We start from the raw sequence: 4,805 nt of genomic DNA, 5'->3' as shown, positions 1-4,805 counted from the left end.
TAGACCTACAGAAGAAAATAAGACAACAGAGGTCCCTGGCCTAATGAACCTATTGTTTATTGGAGAAAATAGATATTTAAGTAATAATTTCAAGTGTGATAAGTGCTAATAAATGGGGAAACACAGGCCTTGTGGAAGTATAAGCCTAGTCTGTGTTTCATAGAACAGAATAAAGATGGAAACAATCAGATGATAGAAGCATAAACATCATCCAACCAATCCTTGACCTTGATTTTCAAACATTATTTTTTACATTTTTGGCTGAGAAATACACTTGTATAATTTTGAAGAATGATGTTTCCTGATGCTTGGCCTGAGTACATTAATAACTTAAGTTCACAGAGCAGAAATCATCCTGATTTATTCATAACTACAGCATATTTAGTTCAGTCTGATAATGAAACTTTATCTACAGTTGTCCAAACATCTTGAATTTAGAAATAGCCGTAGGTCTCCAAACAAATCATTTGTAATTTTTATGTGGTAAATGTAATGACAATTTGAGAACTAGCTTCTAAATGAATACTGTCAGAAGATGTATTAGTGTTTCTAATTTGTACTGTTCTTTTTCATTTGGCAGATAAACATTTCCAATGGTAATGATGGAATCAGTGTAGACAATGCTTTTATTTAAAAAGAGGAATGAAAAGAATGCTTTTTAAAGAAGTGGATTGGCAAATGGATCTAACATATTAAAAGATCTAGCTGTTGCCTGACTGATTTAAAGGTATAGATGTCTAGAATTTGGAGGACTCATGTTTAAACTTTTAAAACAATATGAAATTACTGTAAGACAAAGCCTGATAGCTTCCCTTTAATCAGTATCAAGATACATAAAACTTTCGCACTGTTCCACGTCACAGGAGAATTCTTTGTATGACCCCTGCTTAATGAGTAGAATTGTAGGAAACTGTTTTACATTTTAATGAACCAATGTGGATGGCTAGATCTCTGTATAGTACATGATATAGAAATCATTTTGAAATGTATTCAAATAACTTAGTTTACCAATTGCAGTACTGCTGTTTTTTCTGGTTTATCTACTAAAGGTAAATAGTTCAGGTCTAGCAAAAATAATCAATTGGAACAGATTTTTAGTGGATTTCAAGTACTAAAGAGCTCAATTCTTTTCCCCATCTTAAATCACTCTTTACCTGTATAGCAAGTTCTATATATGAGATGGTTTAAAAATTTCAGTTAACTAAAATTTGTATGTGTGCATCTATCTATCTATATCTATATCTATCTATCTATCTATCTATCTATATATATATAACATTGCTAGAGTCACATAATGTTAATGCTCTCAGTGGCAGAGAGAAAATGTATCTGAAATTGCTAGTTAGAAGATGAAACCAAGAGAGGACACTACCATGCCAATGTGAAGTGGGAAAGAAGTATACGTTGGGACTAGAATCTAGGACTTATTACTTATTTATCTACTTATTTATTCCACAACCATTTATTTATTGAGAGTCTGTTATGTGCCAAGCACCTTTCATGAAATCTAAAGAAATATAGATGAATGTGCATCACAGTTCCCAGCCCTTTGCTCTATGTGCTAGCGCTTCTAGGCATCCCTATTTCAACCCTTAAGCTTCTTTCTGAAAGCATTAAAAACACACTAGAGAATAAGCAGAAAAAAAATAGATCTGGAAGATTAATTTGGAAAATCTATAAGAAATAGAACAAAAAGACAGATAGGTGGAAAAAAAGAGAGAAAATTGGAAAGCCCATTCAAGAGATGTAATATCTGAATAATATGAGTTCCAGAAGGACATACCAGAGAAAAGCTTTAGAAGGAGGAATTTTGGAAGTGGATTTCCTAACACAAGGAACATAAATTTCTTAATGGAAAGGATCTACTAAACACCCAAGATAACAGATTAAATTAAGCATATCATTGTGAAGTTAGGAACAACCCTTAGGAACAAATATATGGTTCCATTTACTCACAAGAAGAGAGAAATTGTAAAAAAAGACACATACATATATCATTAAGAGTCATAATTGCTTCAGAACACTCAACAGCAATGCTGAAAGGTAGATTAATGGATTCATATATTCAGTATTCTGAAGGAAAATGATATCTAACCTAGAGTCCTATACTTGCTTAAACTAATATTTAAGCAAAGGTTAGAATAAAGACTTGGAGATGTGCACAATCTCAAAAAATATGCTTACTACATACTGTTTCTCACAAAGCAACGGTACTGTATGTTCAACAAATATGAGATAGCAAACTAAAAATGAGGAAAATATGGGACACAGAAAACAAGAGATTCAGTTAAGGAGAGAGGTAAAGCGAATCCCCAAGATGATATTAAAAGGCAGAAAGCAGCATGACTGCTGTGCCCAAAGCATAGAAAAACCCAGACAGGATTTCAGCATGCTCATGAATGTATAGATCCATAGAGTTCAGAACCCCAGAGCCACACCATCCTTTTCCCTGAATGAGCAGATCATCACAGTCAAAACCAATGAATCTTTTACTGATGAGATGCAAAGATGATATTTGGATAAGAGAGAATGAGGAGATAATAAAGATCATACTGAAGCTAGCTTCTCTCCTTTTAACTCTCCTCTTGCCAGAGACTTCAGATTCCTGCATACTACAATTCAGAAAAAAAAAAAAAAAAAAGCACACGAATTTACCCTAATACGAGGAATTATCCTCTATATAGCACATGTTAGTATATGCCTAAACTGCCCCTGAAAAATATAAAAGAAACTGGTAAAAATGATTACCTTTAGGAGGGGGAAATGGGTGGCTTCAGGAAAACTGTATAAAATAATTACTTTTCATTCACCACTGTTACTCGGTACGTGGGCCTCTCACTGTTGTTGCCTCTCCCGTTGCGGAGCACAGGCTCCGGACGCGTAGGCTCAGCGGCCATGGCTCACAGGCCCAGCCGCTCCGCAGCATGTGGGATCTTCCCGGACCGGAGCACGAGCCCGTGTCCCCTGCGTCCGAAGACGGACTCTCAACCATTGTGCCACCAGGGAAGCCCACCACTGTTACTTTTGAATTTTGCACCAAAAGCATGAATTATCTAGACATATGGTGAAATTAAAATGATGACAATAAAATACATTCTCTCTCCAGAACCTTCAGTCTTGTTAAATGCCTCTTTGAGATGTTTAGAAGCTCACCAGTTCCACATATTCCACATAAACAGGGTGATGCTAGGCCCTGCATAGTCCAGCATGCCAGAGCCTAAACTTCCCTGGGAGTCAGAAACAGCATCTATGCCTTACTTTGTTACCAGGAAATGAGTTCAGAAGAGGAGGCCTAAACATACCTAAATATAATAAGTGACTAAAGAAAAAATATCACTTAATCAATTTAACTGGGAAAAATGGGGGTGTGGGTAGAGAAAATTATGTGTGCACTGAAACCATTTAAAAGGCTAGACTAGTAATTATTTAGATGATTATCCAAAGCATGTATAATGTTTTATAGATTAGATAACTTATGTAGAAATAAGGCTGAAATTCTCAGAAGTATGTGTTTTCTTAGGAGTTTTTCAGAAGATGAGCAAACCAAAATTCACTATACATTTTCTAAATAACATGTATATTACTACTACATGAAGGAAATAAATATTTCTAAATAGTGTTTTTTTTTTAATAGAAGGCTAGAATAGCTTCCTGAACATACAATTTGTAAAATATTCATGAATTTTTCAGGGGGTGGGACAGATTTATTTTTCACAGGAAACACAGAGCTCTGTTAATGGACTTTCATCTTCAAAAGTTCTGTTTTGGGTCAGGAATTAATGCAAAACTTACCATCCTTTCATTTCACTTATGCTAAGTTAAAAGCTAACTAAAAAACACTGGAAAAAATGTGACAACTGATAATTAACCTTAACCTTATGTTATCAGGAAAAAAATATCATGATTTGAGGTTCATCTATTTTATCTTGCTACATGGTAGCACTGAATTTGAAATGCCAATATTAGCATTGCCTAAATATGCTCTTGAAATGGTCTCGAAGCAAGTAAACCTGTGTCTATAACTTCATAATCTTTAACACTTTAAATTTTGTACCATATAAGAGTACATACTAAATGCTCACTTTGGCAACATATCTACTAGAGTTGGAATGATGCAGAGATTACCATGGCCATTGCAGAAGGATGACATGAAAATTTCAATACTTTTATTAAAAACTTAAGAGAATTTTTTCCTAGCACACTTGTGCTACAAGAACTACTAAAGTGAGCCCATCAGACAAAAATAAAAGCATAAGTCAGTAACTTAAATCCATATGAAGAAATAAAGAACATCAAGAAAGGTAACTGCAGAGGTAAATATAAAAAATAATATAAATGTATTTTATTCTAACTTTTTTTTCTATCTGATTTAAAAGGCACCAACATAAAGTAATAATTATAATGATGGCATATAATGTCTAAAGATGGAGTTTTTATATCAGTAACAGCACAAAGGAGGGCAATGTAAAGGAGGAGAAAAGTTTTTTATACTATTGAAATTAAGTTGGTATTAATCAAAACTAGATGCTTATACTTAAGATGTTATTTGTAATCCTTAGAGCAAGCATTAAGAATATAATTCAAAAATATAGTAAAAGACAAGGGGATTGAAATTGTACACCAAAAAAATCTTTTTAACAACAACAACAACAACAAATGAGTCAGTAATAGAGGAAGAGGAATTAGGAAAAAAAGTGTGACTCTTGGAAAGTAAATCACAAATGTTGGACATAAATCCTACATGAATTACATTTAATATAAAAATTACAAAATTAAATATTAATTACATTTAATATGAAAAGGTT

General features: G+C 33.5%; 1 non-coding gene across 1 annotated transcript; it reads left to right on the top strand.

Annotated features, from left to right (window-relative positions):
* The first annotated feature begins 4,074 nt into the window (after positions 1-4,074).
* On the top strand, positions 4,075-4,179 carry LOC116742822. Its single transcript, XR_004346596.1, has one exon. It is a non-coding gene; the product is annotated as a U6 spliceosomal RNA (small nuclear RNA).
* The last annotated feature ends 626 nt before the right edge of the window (positions 4,180-4,805 follow it).

Source organism: Phocoena sinus, chromosome 17 (genome assembly GCF_008692025.1).
Source record: "Phocoena sinus isolate mPhoSin1 chromosome 17, mPhoSin1.pri, whole genome shotgun sequence".
NCBI classification, from domain to species: Eukaryota; Metazoa; Chordata; class Mammalia; order Artiodactyla; family Phocoenidae; genus Phocoena; species Phocoena sinus.
Note: the sequence above shows the minus strand (reverse complement) of the source record. Positions and strands in the feature narration are given on the sequence as shown.